The sequence below is a fragment of the Ascaphus truei genome, chromosome 2 (assembly GCF_040206685.1).
Source record: "Ascaphus truei isolate aAscTru1 chromosome 2, aAscTru1.hap1, whole genome shotgun sequence".
In the NCBI taxonomy this organism is placed as follows: Eukaryota; Metazoa; Chordata; class Amphibia; order Anura; family Ascaphidae; genus Ascaphus; species Ascaphus truei.
This window is the reverse complement of record NC_134484.1, coordinates 95,370,187-95,385,305: the sequence shown is the minus strand read 5'-3', so window position 1 is coordinate 95,385,305 and position 15,119 is coordinate 95,370,187.

Genomic DNA, 15,119 nt, shown 5'->3' with positions numbered 1-15,119 from the left:
GGGAGGGAGTCAGGAGAGAAAGGGGGAAGCCTGAACAGCTGTGAAGAGGCGGGGAAGGGAGTTGAGAGGGAGGATGGGGGAGGCAGAACATTACATCACGGGCAACGCCGGGTATATCAGCTAGTAAGGAATAAACCTGCCCAGTGCTGGATATGACAAAGAACAATTTCCAACCGGAATATACTGTACATAATGCAAATAAACCTGTTCTTATGGATTTCTGCATCTTGGTTGATTAGATTTTCACTAAAACTGTATATATATATTAACAGATTTTTGTCTTTATTATTCACATGTGTAAGGAAAGGGTCATCAGCACAACAGTAAAGTATGGTTAGATCTTGCAGGAGCCCAGATTTTATTAAGGAAAATAATCCCATTAAAAACAATGAGATTTTCTGGAATGATAAATGTGGTTCAGTGTTTTTGCCCAAGTTGTGCAGTGTTGAGATTTTGATAAATGACACCCTATGATCCTTTTCTGATTTCCTGGAATATATGTGTAGCCCCCTGTAAACAGCACAGGCTATACCTATCTTCCTTCTGCTGTGGTAAGTCCTGTTAAGATCAGGCACCAGTAATCATCATGGGTTTTCCCCCTTAATAGCCCTATCCTGACTGATAGACGCAGGCCTGGACTCTGCTGCAGGCGTGAGAAAGAGGGGAGGTCCTGTTGACATCATGAGGGGCAGGGCTAGCTCTATATTTAGCAGCCAACTCCGGTGAGTAGTTGTTCTTCGTTCGAGATTAGTCAGAGTCTGGAGTTGCCGGTTAGTTATGCCGGGAGTATGCAGTGCCGCTAACAGGCCATGAGTCAAGAAATCCTGCGGATCGGACCGAGGATTTGGAGAGAACTACGGTTTCCCCATGCGCAGAGTGCAGGCGAAAGGAGAGTGGAAAGAATCAGCGTCCTTTAGTAGAGCTGATAGAGTTATAGACTTGGTGGACCAATGCCCTCACCCCACTGCCAGGGGTGATGGGGAGAATCCAAGACCCACCGCGAGGCTAACCTCGGGGGTGGGCTACGGGGTATTGAAGCCCTAGCTCAGACCATCCTGCCGGAAGAGTGACTTGGAGGGAAGGAGAGGAGGAATTATCTGGGCGAAGGCGAGCGGCGTATAACCCGTCCTGGCTATTGTGTTGCGGCTGTTGGAAGCCCTTATCGTTGGGATATTGTTGCTTTGTCAAATAAAGAGACTATTCTTCATCCGTAAAGACTGTGTGTGACTTGGAAAGTACTACCCTGGGACCCAAGGGGTTCTTCTATACCGGTCCTGTCCCATATTCCTGGGAGTATAGAAGATGGAGGCGCTGCACCATTAAGAGATCATGGAGGCTACCACCCCAGAAGCCCGGTCCTGGCTCCCCCACAACATCGCGGGAAGCTCAGGCCCTCCTGTTCCTCACAGGTACGCACCACACCGCATGTAATCTGCCCTCATGCACCCTAGACACCGCCGTAGAGTCTGGGGGAGGGGGGGAAGCAGGGTTACATATGCATTATTATTAGTGGTATGTTTAGCAGTAATTTAAATATATATTTTTACTTGTATTAGTTGCAGGGTTTTTATAATATTTATTAAATGTATTTTTTTTTACCTTTTTAAAAAAAAAAATTGCATTTTAAGTAATCATTTGATGGGGTATGGGTACAGAAATCCAAACAGGGTGTGTAAAGGAAAATGAAACATGGAGTTTTACATACATAAATGTGAAGCAATTTTGAGATATGAAATGTATTTTGATGCCAACCCCTTGTAAATTGTTAGATCGCTCTGTCCTTTTCAAAAGTAATTATAGTTCCATCATTAGTCCAATTGATAAACATAAGTAGCTGAAATGCTTGAATCCACTGTTCATGACAAAAAGTGATATATATTCATTACACAACTTACAAATAAGTAAGACAGTTACTTTAAGGGGTGGTTAAATCTTTCTACGGATGCCAATTGCACTCATACTGTAAATGGTGTAAATAATATTCCATCAGCGCTATAGCAGTTATAAACCCAACTCAAATGTTTTTTTAGTTACACAATTGGAACTGGGAGGTCCTCCAGAGTGAAAAAAAAGCATTTTGTTTAGCTCTTGGAACCTTCCTGGTTTCCAAGATCTTTAACTGTTTATGGGCAAGTGTTTCTGGTCCCTTTCGAGAAATCAAAAAGGCCGCTATCCAAGTCTCACTCCGATGTGCCAATCAAAAGCTGCAATTTCATTATAGCATAACATTGCAGATTCCTATTGGGTGACCATGGCAACCATCTTTGATTTTACTTTCAAGGTAAATACCCCAAGAGCAATACATACCATGTGATTCACTGCACCTTTGACAGAAATCTGTTAAATCCTCTTAGATTAAAAATATACAGCATTGAGACTTCCGGTGACGTCAGCCGGTATGGTTGCTTGAGGGAAGAGCTCCCAAGACTCCCTGCCTTAAAGCATCTAGAAAGAGCATAAAACCACCAAAAAACAAATACCTTTTCGGGGACCCGACTAGGTAAACGCCTAGAGATGGCAAATAAACTTAAAAAAGCAAGTAATCAGGACATTACCAAGTTCTGTGCGACCACACAACGACTGATGGGCCAAGGATCTGAAAATGAGGACTCCCAAGATGACGCCGAAGAAAATTCACAGGAGCCTACTGTGTACACACGAGGGGCTGGGGGGGGGGGGGGGGGGGGCATGGGAGCCAGGGGAGGGAGAAGAAGTCACAAAAACTTATTTGGAGCAATTACTAGAACAATTCTTCACCAAAATGAGACACAACTTTCAAGAAGACCTACAAACAGCCATAAACAGGGTCAGAACTGACCTAAAAGAATTAGAGGGGCGCACAGACATCGTTGAAACTAAGCTGGAGGAGGTGATTCTCTCACAAACATCTGCGGACGATGAGATATGCCGCCTGGGCTATGAAATAAACTCCCGGAAGGATACCATCAAGGACCATGAGAACAGGGACCGCCGCCAAAATATCCGGATCCGCAACATACCAGAAGAAATAAAAACAGAGAACCTCAAAACCTACCTGGAAGAACTGTTTCTGTTCCTGATCAGTATAGAAAGAGTGTCCAGTCCGCGCTCTTGCTCTTTAAGAAATTGGAATAGTAGTTCCTCTCTAATCTTTTGCAGCTCTTGATGTTGAAGGTGTCTTCCCCCACCTCCAATGTGGATCTCTGCAGAGTACTCCAACAGCGATACCCAGTTCCAAGAAAAAGAAAAACACAAAAGCGCACCAAGATTGAGATATACAGTGTATTATAGACAATTAAAATTAGTAATATACACTTACATGGATAAAAACTTTATTGATCCTGATCACGATCGTGACTTCTATGGTGAGGCAACAGTGGGGATGAAGGGGGATGATTTCCGTCTCTGCAAACAAGCCCCGCGCGCTGGGACTGTGTCTCTGGCTATGCTGCGTTTTCAGCTCCACACGGTTGTCAGCGTGATGGCCTGCGTGACGCGCATGCGCGGCGGATAAGGCCCCCAATAGTAGTCCCGAAGATGCCTGCCCGTTTTCAGTCTTAGATCGTGATTTGTGGAAAAAAGCACTTGTGTGAAGACTGGCTGTATGGGAAACAAGCCAGCAACACCCTTCGCTTTGTAATTGGTCAGTATCAATGAGCAGGCATCCAATCAGATGTTCTTAGAAAAGGGGGATGGATTAGAATCCCTAAACCTGCCCTTGTAGAAGGGGCTACCTGTTTGTTTCACTTTATATATCTCTACTAGTGAGTTGAACTTTCGTTTTTATTATTTATTTATTATCCTAAGTGCCACCACAATAATTTAGTAAAACTTATCTGTATACTATATTAATTACTAAGGGGCAGGTTTAGGGATTCTAATCCATCCCCCTTTTCTAAGAACATCTGATTGGATGCCTGCTCATTGATACTGACCAATTATAAAGCGAAGGGTGTTGCTGGCTTGTTTCCCATACAGCCAGTCTTCACACAAGTGCTTTTTTCCACAAATCACGATCTAAGACTGAAAACGGGCAGGCATCTTCGGGACTACTATTGGGGGCCTTATCCGCCGCGCATGCGAGTCACGCAGGCCATCACGCTGACAACCGTGTGGAGCTGAAAACGCAGCATAGCCAGAGACACAGTCCCAGCGCGCGGGGCTTGTTTGCAGAGACGGAAATCATCCCCCTTCATCCCCACTGTTGCCTCACCATAGAAGTCACGATCGTGATCAGGATCAATAAAGTTTTTTATCCATGTAAGTGTATATTACTAATTTTAATTGTCTATAATACACTGTATATCTCAATCTTGGTGCGCTTTTGTGTTTTTCTTTTTCTGTTCCTGATCCCCGACCTAGATGCCAGAGACCTGGAGATGGACCGCGCTCACAGAGCGCTAGGTCCCCACTCGGATGATCCTAGAAGGAGGAGAGACGTCATCATAAGAATGCACTCCTACTCCGTAAAAGAAAAGCTGATGTCCGTGTGCAGAGAGAGAGGGGAAATCAACTTTCAAAACGAAGCCCTTCAAGTTGACAACGACCTCTCTAGAGTCACTATACAACGAAGACGGGACATGAAACCATTAATAAAGATCTTAAATGACCAAAAAATCCGGTATAGGTGGGGATTTCCGTTTAAACTGATTGTCCAGAAGAACGGCAAATTTAAATATATCACAAGACCAGAAGATGCCCCCTTCTTCTTAAAATCGCTAGGACTCCCAGGGATGGGAAATCATGGAGACGGAAAAGAGGAGCCGAGTTCCCGACATCCATCACCCCCACACAGAGCATCAGAAAGGATCGCCTCCCAGAGAGTCCCCAGAGACACGGAGATATAACGGCCCCAAAGGAAAAAGAAGAAAAGTAATGGCAGGAACCAGAGTGAGAACACCACCGCCTTCAAGCTGCTCTTTCCTCGTCTCCACCCGCCTACTCCTGAATTGCTGAAGCACTACCAAGTACCCAGAAAATTCTCACCATGGCCCTGGGCTATCCAGGATTGGGAGATGCTCAGGAGCACTTTCGGTGCCTTCCTATACGTTCCCCCTCAGGCTGGAGGGGAAGTGCCGCTCACGATCAGTCTTAGGCTTAGTCCATAGAGACTGAAGGCGTGCGGAGGCGTGCTGAGCCACGCTGAGGGGAAACATCCCTATCAGCGCGGCTTTAGAGGGCGCTTCCGCACACTTCCGCAGGCGTGCAGAGGCGTGTGGAAATGCAGGAGACAGGCAAGTTTAAATTTTGACGTTCATGCAAGCGCAGGGCCGGTCACGTGATTGCCAGAAGCCAATGGCAGTCTGTGACATTGGCGCCGTGATGCAGCACCCTAGCCTTGCCTCCCGGCCCGACTCCATGCCCGCCTCCCGCCCAGCTCCCACCCTGCACACAAGCGCGCTCGCTGACGCTCATGCAGGAACAAGAAAAATCTCCTGCGTGAGCAGGTGAGCATGAGGGGCAGCTCTGCCCAGCACTCTTCACTACACTATGTCCCAGGCCTTAGACTGATCTGCCCCTTCCTAACGCACGCTCCGCATGTGTTCACCCAATCCCGCCTCCCTCTCCCTCCAGATCTCTGGGTGCTGTCCCGGACGGGCAGATCTCCCTTGTGGCCCACTCTCCCCTGCCCGGTTCGAGATGCAATAACCCCCCCGCTCCTGATCCTGATCCTCCCTGGACTGACCCCCTCCCCCTCCGCTGCCCTCCCTACCCCTCTGCTGCCCTATCTCCACCTCTGCCCTACACCTTACCTCATCCGGTGGGGCCCCGCTTCCCACCCCGACCTCGGGGAGTGTCTCACTACAGGTGTCGGCTCCAAGGCTGGCACTCACAAGAAGACAGCGACAAGGGGGATGGGGGAGGGGATTTGGTGGGGAGTTGGGGGGGGGGCTCTGAGAATGCTCCAGGTGGAGTGATTTTGCCCTCGATGGTGACCAGGGGGAGCATCGGGAGGGATCCCAGGGAGATATATGGCTCCTATGAGGGGGGTGGTCGGAAGAGTTTTACCCACAAGACTCCGGTCGGGACAGAGGAGCCCGAGAAGATGCCCTCAGGAACCATGGGGAGAGAAATCCTATGACGCCAGAGTTGAAAGCACCCATCTGGACTTCCAGCTCACAGGTCTGTTTTCTATACGTTAAATCCTTGTCTAGTCAGAACTCCCTGAAAAAGAACTTTTGACTCCGATATTAGCCCCCTCTTCACTCCCGTTTCCCCACCCCCACGCTAGCACGGAACAGGGAATTACCTATGGATATAGAGCTTCCTGATGGGAATTGAAGCTCACATGAAGATCTCAATAATTGAAGTAAACTATCTGTTTGTATATAGTTCTCACTGATGATGTTGCTAAAGTTTAAAAACAACTGTTGAATGTAGACATAATTGAAAGCAGGTTCCCTCCCCCCTCCTCCTCCCTCCCCCCTCCCCCCTAATCCCTCCCCCTCCCCCCTCCCTCCCCCTCCTCCCTCCTCCCCTCCTCCCTCCCTCCCCCCTAACTCCCTCCCCCTCCTCCTCCCCCCTCCTCCCTCCCCTCCCCCCATCCCCTTCCCCTCCCCTCCTCCCTCCCCCCTCCCCTGCTCCCCCCCTTCCCTCCTCTCCCCCTCCCCTCCTCCTCTCTCCCCCGTCCTCCTCCCCCCTCCTCCTCCCCCCTCCTCTTCCCCCCTCCTCCTCCCCCCTCTCCTCACCCCCTCCTCCTCCATCCCCCCCTCCTTCACCCCCTCCCTGCCCTCCTCCTCTCCCCTCCTCTTCCCCCTCTTCCCCCTCCTCCTCCTCCCCTCCTCCTCCCCCCTCCCCCCTCCCCTCCTCCTCCCCCCTCCTCCTCCCCCTCCTCCTCCCCCTCCTCCTCCCCCTCCTCCTCCTCCCCCCTCCTCCTCCCCCCCTCCTCCCCTCCTCCTCCCCTCCTCCTCCCCGCCCTCCTCCTCCCCTCCTCCTCCTCCTCCCCTCCTCCTCTTCCCCCCCCTCCTCCTCCCTCCTCCCCCTCCTCCTCCCCCCACCCTCCTCCTCCCCTTCTCCTCCCCTCCCCCTCTCCTCCTCCTCTTCCCCCCCTCCTCCTCCCCCCCTCCTCCCCTCCTCCTCCCCTCCTCCTCCCCCCTCCTCTTCCCCCTCCTCCTCCCCCCTCCTCTTCCCCCCTCATTCCCCCTCCCCTCTCATCCCCCATCCCCCTCATCCCCCCTCCTCCCCCCTCCTCCCCCCTCACCCATCTCCCCCCTCCCCCCTCTCCCTCCCCCCCTCTTCCTCCCCTCCCTCCCATCTCCCTCCCCTCTCCCTCCCCCCTCCCTCCCCTCTCCCTCCCCCCTCTTCCTCCCCTCCCTCCCCTCTTCCTCCCCTCCCCTCCCTCTTCCTCCCCTCCCCTCTTGCCCCCCCCCTCCTGGATTGGAAGAATAACGGCGGTTAAAATGAATATCTTGCCTAGGTTGTTGTACTGCTTCCAAACCCTTCCAATAACAGTCCCGATTAGGGATCTCAAAAATATCCAAAACAGAATCTTTCAATTTATTTGGAAGAATAAAAGACCGCGGGTTGCAAGATCAGTAATGCTAGCACTGAGATTGTGGGGGGGGGGGGCATGGGGGTGCCTGATATTATCAAATACTACCATGTGGCCCACCTAAAACAATCAGTGATGTGGAGCTGTGATCCAGCAACTTGTGGCTGGCTGGGGATCGATTCTGCCTATGTTGTCCCTTCCACTCTGGCGGCAGAGCTATGGAGCTCCGGGGAGGGGGAGGGCCCCAAGGGAAGATTTAAGCTTGAGGCGATGAGGTGCACATGGGACATTTGGTCCAAAAGCAAAAAAAGATACTCCCTTTCCACCCACCCTTCCAGCCTGGTTCCAATTGCCCACAACCCAAGGTTTCCACCGGGGTGTTTTAAATATGTGGAACAACTCAGAAGTATGGACATGCTAGCAGCAAAAGATCTTATCAAAGAAGGAGAGATTCTGTTATACCAGGAGCTAAAACAAAAACCCCACAGGCAGAACCTCCCAATCTTTAGCTATTTACAGATCCGACACTTCCTCCAAAAGTTCTCTCAGAATTCCAAATTTAATACCCTTTCGAACTTTGAAAAGTTATGTATGGAAGGCCTCTATAGAGGTGGTTTAATCTCGGAAATATACATGGGGATAGCATCTCACGCAACGTACCAACCCCACAATTACATGCGGAAATGGGCTGAAGACCTTAATATAGAAATAGATCATGACTACTGGAGGGATATCTGGGAATCTGCATCTAAAACATCAATTTGTACAGTCACGAAAGAAAAAATATATAAAATTTTATTTCAATGGTACTTAACCCTGAGTAGATTGAGCCAGATTTTCCCAGGAACATCAGATCTCTGCTGGCGAGGATGTGGTATGAGAGGGGACATGGTTCACATCCGATGGGACTGCCCATGACTACAGAAATTCTGGACCATGATTCAAAGCCTGATATTCGAGAGCACAGATCTGAGGATACCTATAGAACCGCTGACATTCCTACTAGCAAAACCAATAGAGGAATAGCAAACTTATATCATTTATACTCACAGCGGCTGGTTGCTCCATAGCAGCCGCGTGGAAAAATATAAACCCCCCATCTAGACGTGCAGTCATCATAAAAGTTAACAATGTTAAACTAATGGAAAAACTATCAGCCCAACTAAACCACTCCCTTGACAAGTTCGACAAGATATGGGAACCCTGGTCCCTAGAGTATAATACCCACTACCCTTGAGAAGGAAATAAGACAATACATAGATGACCGAAGTGGAACAATATCTAGAGAATCCCCTCTAAAAACCTTAGCTCTGAGGAATTAGGTTGCTTCCCCTTTCTCCCCCCAACCCCCCCCCCCCCCCCCATTCTCAGGTTCTCCTCTTCCTTCTTACCTTACCTTTTCTTTAACTCTACCTATTTTATAGGTACTATAAGCATGCCCCACAGGATGTGTTCACAAAACTGCTATAACACATGCTCTGTATTAGAACTGCAATGCTTCTTATTATGTTAAAAAATCTACAAATGTTACATTGAACATATACCTGATGATGCAAAGATCAATGTCTAAAGTGATGTTACTGCGTTGTGAAAACAATAAAAAGATTGAAACAAAAAAAATATACAGCATTAATACATTATTACCTGCCAATATAACATTCCAGTGACTTTTAGCCTAATATCCTAATTGGGTAATGCTGCAGCAAGGTCTTGAGTATGGCCCACTGGGTGGAGGCAGACTTCTAAAACATCCATGAAGCCATCCAAAAATGTTTTGTCACGGGGTTGTTTTAGAATGTGCCACATAGCACATTGGAATTTTCAACTCCTACACTGCTCTAGTTTTATGTTTAGTTAAAACATCTGCCATCTCTATATGGTCAGGATAACTGTGTTTAAACTTCATTAATAATAAGTGATGGGTTTTCTGGAATGTGTTTTAAACAGTAAATTGATTGTAAATGTTAAGGCAGGATTATTTAAACTAGAACTGACAGGTGAGCTAGAATCTGAAGCTCTAAATCATGCTTAGATTTAACTCCTTGGTTCGACTGATCATGTTTGTATCTGCTATTAATGTAAATATATTAAAAAAAAGTTGCTGGAAAGGATGTCAAAATGTTTATGTTTATTTGAAGCTTGGTTCAAATAACAAGTGTGTAAAGTAAATCAATTTCAGAATCATTATAAAGAAAACTACGGTCTATATACTATTTTATGGATAGGGATCTATAATTACTATAACACAATAGTTCAAACTCTAAGGTCCAGATCCACAAAGCACCATAAAGTTCAGTCTACATCTGCATCGCCTCAAAGGTGGATGTTTGAAAGGGTTCCCCAAGAACTGCTCCCCTCTGCACATAACCAGCGTGCTAAGGGTTAATATCTGGGATTTCTTGCTGCTGTGTGTTTCGTCCATCCTACCCCTTGCAGTGTTTATGACTAGACAAAGGAATTTCAAAGTTCAGCTGAATTCATTCAGAACCCCTTTGGTCTTCATCTGAGTCGCCCCAAAGGCAGACGCCAAAGGGCAGCCAAAGGGTGCCCACTGTTTGCTGCTGTTTGGTAATGTTACAGCTGCTCTATTGCTTCTGAAACTCACCATCCCCTGTACCCAATGTCTACTTACCCTAGCTATAGATTGTAAGCTCCTTGAGGCAGGGCCTCTTCTAACACATTGAAGGTTTATCCTAACTCTTCTAACAATTTTAATCCTGTCTGTACATGTTACTTATGTCTATAATCAAATCTCTGACTGTCCATGAAATATCTGTAAACTGAATGTGTATAACCTTTGTTCATTTAATGCAACCATTTATTATTATAACTCTGGCTTTTCCTGTCTGTCTCGTGTGTAAAAATTTATTGTATTTAATTGTTGTTGTTCTAAAATGGACAGTAAAGTATTGTGATGCCCCCTTAAGTGAAAGCCTTTATTTAATGAAAATGTAATGATGATGATGAGGACTCACAAAATCATGTTATCAAAATCAGTAATGGACGTTATGTTTCCTGAGGTTAACGCCAATCTACAAAGCTAAATATAAAAGAGAGAGAGATGTTTAAATAAAAAATTTGCATGTGAATATTTGTCTGCGAACTGAAAATGACCAAAAAACAATTAACAGACTTGCGGGCCGAATTTTGACTCATTTGCTTACCTCTACTAATCTAACTTCTGTAGTATCAAATACATCTGATCAACAAACAAAGCTTCCTACAGTATGTCATTGTCACCTGTGTGCAGAATGTATATGTACAGTACTATTATTTGTTATCGGCACATGAATATCATTTAGTCATTGTATATAAATATAATAACTTTTATCAAGCTATAATTCATCAGTCACCCCATGAAGGCCCACTTGCATGGAAGTTTTTGCTAAACCAACAAGCACCAAATTGTGATATTAAGCAATAATGATGTTTCTTAATTGGGGAGTTAGCTTATTTATTCAACCGTTTCATACATTATGGATTTTATTGTACCAAGACGTGTTACTCTGTAAAACATCATACATGCTGGAAGACACCTAAATGCCCTATTCACGTGGTGTTACTCCACAAGATACCTTACATGCTTACAGTGCAACAATGCTTGCCTCAAGCAGGAAGCGACCTACAGGGCTGAGGTAGGAAGGTGAAAGAATGACCTTAGCCGAAGGACAGAGTCCTGATAGAGTAGTGAGTCATGGGCCGAAGGTCAGGGCTGGCAGCAGAGTTGTGTTGTCGGTGTGGATGCAGAGGTTGAGGCAGGCTAAAGACAAGGATGGTCGAGATATGTGAGCCGGGTCTGGTAACGAGGAAGACAATAGGTAAGCGTGTTGCATGTACTAACCATGAACTGGAATTTTGCTCACCAACTTCCTGTTTACAGGACTGTCCTTTTAAAAGAAGTTGCCAGGAGCAAAAATGGACAATCCTGCCACAGAGGGCGAGCAAGAGCAAAATCCCGGACCGGACTCTTAAAACCCAGAACGGATTTTGCCAAACCTCATAGTACCCCCCTCCAGAATCGATCTCCAGACGATTTAAACGGTTGTGTCCGGGAACCTCCGATGGAAACCTCAGATGAAGGAGGAAGTGTGGATATCACCAGCTATCACCCAGGAATTCTCCTCTGGACCGTATCCCTTCCAAGATTCAAGGTACTGGAGACTACCTAGAGATTTACGGGAATCCAGAATGCGGTGAATTAAATACTCCTCTTAACCATCCACCAGAACCGGTCCTGGAAGGTTGGAAGCAGCAGAGAAGTTGTTGTGGACGACAGCCTTTAGTAGTGACACATGGAAGACCAGAGGAATCCTTAAAGTATCTGGTAGCTCCAATTTAAACGCAACCGGATTTACTTGTTTCACAATCTTATATGGGCCTATAAATCTGGGCTCGAGCTTCAGGGAAGGAATCTTCAGATGGATGTTTGTAAAATTGTCCTATACTCCAACGTTAGTATGGACCTTCCCCTTCAACTTGGATAGACCCTCTCGAGAGGCCACGACCCTCTAAGGTGCTGAATCAGGAAAAGAACGAGCGCTTGAAGGATTAAGTAAACGAGTCAGAAACAAGCTCAAATACTTTCTCCTGTTTATTTCTTGGTTACAGACAGATTTATAGCCAAGCAATCAGAACAAGCAGACGTGCAGAACTTACTTCCCATGTTCTGACATTAACTCCTTATCTACAGAATTCTGAGAAACTGAAATGCTGAAATGCTGAGACAGGATAATGAAAAATAACGTATGTGTTCAGACTTTCTGCCTTTACTTCAGGAACTGCCATCTGACCACATTTCTGGCACTTAGCCAACATAGATAGGGCATATGTGGGGCAAACGTGAACAACAGAATAGCTATGTGACTATTACAATACAACTTGACTTTATTAATGAATATGGAGTACCCCCTATAAAATACACATTATCAATGTTCCTGGTAGATAGCCAGACATGGTCTCCAACCTGGAACTGCGGAGCTGGCCGCTGACGCTTATCTGCATGATCCTTCTGCTGAAGGGAGGCTTTAGTTAGGTTGTCATGAATCCTCTTCCACAGAGACTGTAGCTCCTGGACTTTGTCATCCTCTGCAGAAACTCCAGAACGATAGACAGACGATGGGAGGGCAGAAGAATGGTCCCTGTAGGCACAGAAGAACGGGGACTCTTGTATAGAGTCGTGTTTCAACGAGTTCCATGCAAATTCTGCCCAAGGAAGAAGATCCACCCAGTTATCCTGACTTTCAGAGACGAAGCAATGTAGAGATTGCTCCAAGGATTGATTAATCCTCTCCGTGAGGCCATTGGACTGAGAGTGGTATGATGACGAGAAGTGGAGTGAGATCCCCATTGATTTGCAGAATGCTCTCCAAAATTTGGCAATAAACTGGAAGTCATGGTCATAGACTATCTCAGTTGGAATACCATGAAGGTAAAATATCTCCTTGGTGAAAATTTCAGAAAGTTCGAAGGCAGTGGGTAACTTCCTGAGTGGTACAAAATGGGCCTGTCTTGTGAAGCGATCGTCCACTACAAGAATGGTCATCATACCCTTAGATGGCGGTAAATCTACGATAAAGTCCATAGACAAGTGGGTCCAAGGTCTGGTAGGAACCGTCAGAGGATGAAGCAACTCCATCTGAAGGCAGACTCCATGGTACCATTGTTTGCTCTCAGACAGCACAAGTGGCTACAAAGTCTTTAACGTCCTTGCGAATATTTGGCCACCAGATGAGAAGTTCTATGAAATCCGAGGTCTTCCTAACTCCCGGATGACCAGCCACCTTGGATTGATGACCCCACTGCAACATCTCACTATGAAACTGGGGAGGTACAAATAACTTGGATGTATTGTAGTGCCGATGGTTATTCTAACACAAACCAGTGGCAATCGCCAAAAAGACCCAGGTACATGCTGGATCTAGTTTAAGGCAAGTTTAAGGCATTTCTGCATTGACTAATGGCCCATCAGATTAACAGCGGGGGTCCCTGGCAGTCCCATTCAAACTGAATGGGATTGCCAGGGACCCCTGCCTTGTTAATCTGATGGGTCATTAGACAATGCAGAAATGCCTTAAACTAGCCAGGTTACACCCAGCATGTACCCAGCATGTAACCGGGCTAGTTTAAGGCAAGCTTTAGAATACTTGTTGTCTCGTCTGTACGTGAGGACGTAGTTCTAGGATCCTCCGCCTGTGCTTGCGAAATCCGTTGTAATAGAGCGGATGAAACGGCCCAAACAATCTGAGATGTTGGAATGATGGGCCCATGGTCCCTCTCGTCCGAAGAGAATTGTCGAGACAGTGCGTCCGCTGTGACATTTTTGGATCCTGGTTGAAAGGATATAATGAAATTGAAGTCTGTAAAAAAGAGAGCCCACCTCGCCTGTTGAGTCCTGAGTCTTTTGGCACCTTCAATGTATTCCAAATTCTTGTGATCCATTAATATAGTGATGGGTTGTGTGTTACCATCCAGAAAATGTCGCCACTCTTGAAGAGCTAATTTTTACGGCAAGTAATTCCCGGTTCCCAACATCGTAATTTTTCTCGGCGGAAAAAAATGTCTTAGAGACGAAGGCACAGGGTTGAAGTCTCCCTTGAATCTTCTGCCATTGGGATAAAAGCCGCCACATCGGATGTGTCCACTTCCACTATGAAATGCTTGGAGGGGTCAAGATGGACCAGGACCAGGGTGGACGAGAAACCAGACTTCAGTCTCTCGAAGGCCTATACTGCTTCAAGTGTCCACATCTTGGGATTTGCCCCGTTTTGTAAAAGCCATAATGGGATTCACCACCTTGGAGACATTTTTAATAAACCTTCTGTAGTAGTTGGCTAATCCAAGAAAGCGCTGAGTGGTTTTCAGACCCTCCAGTACGGACCAGTCCAACACTGCTGAGTCCTTTGGCTCTGTCCATCTCAAAAACCTGGGCGGAGATGACGTATCCAAAGAAGGAGATCTTAGGATGTTCAAATTGCCATTTCTCCAGCTTGGTGTAGAGAGCGCTTTCCCGTAACCTCTGAAGCACCTGCCTGACCTGTTCCTGATGTTAAGACCTTGATGAAGAAAAAATCAGGATATTGTCGAGATATTTGACCACAAATTGATCAAAGAGATCTCGGAATACCTCATTTATGAAGCCTTGAAACACAGCTGGATCGTTGCACAAACCGCATCACTAAGTATTCATAATGCCCATCTCGGGTATTGAACACGGTCTTCCATTCGTCACCCTCCTTAATTTGGACCAAATTGTAGGCCCCGCAGAGATTCAACTTAATGAAAAAAGAGGCCCCACAGAGTCGGTCGAATAGTTCCGGAATGAGAGGGATAGGAAAACGATTTTTGACTGTAAGTTTTTTCAACCCCGATAATCTATACAGGGACGTATCGTGTTTTGCAGATGATCCATCCTTTTTTCCCACGAAGAAAAATCCCACTCCTGCAGGAGATGTAGACTTGCAGATGAATCCATGTTTCAAATTCATTTCTATGTATTTCCGCATATCCTTCGTTTCCGGCTCTGAAAGGGGGAACGTGCGCCCACGAGGTGGAATGGCTTGTGGGAGCAAGTTGATTTCTGATGTGGTGGCAACACCTCGGCTTGGCTTCTCGTTGAAAACATCCCCAAAATCCTGGTAGGTGAGGGTAA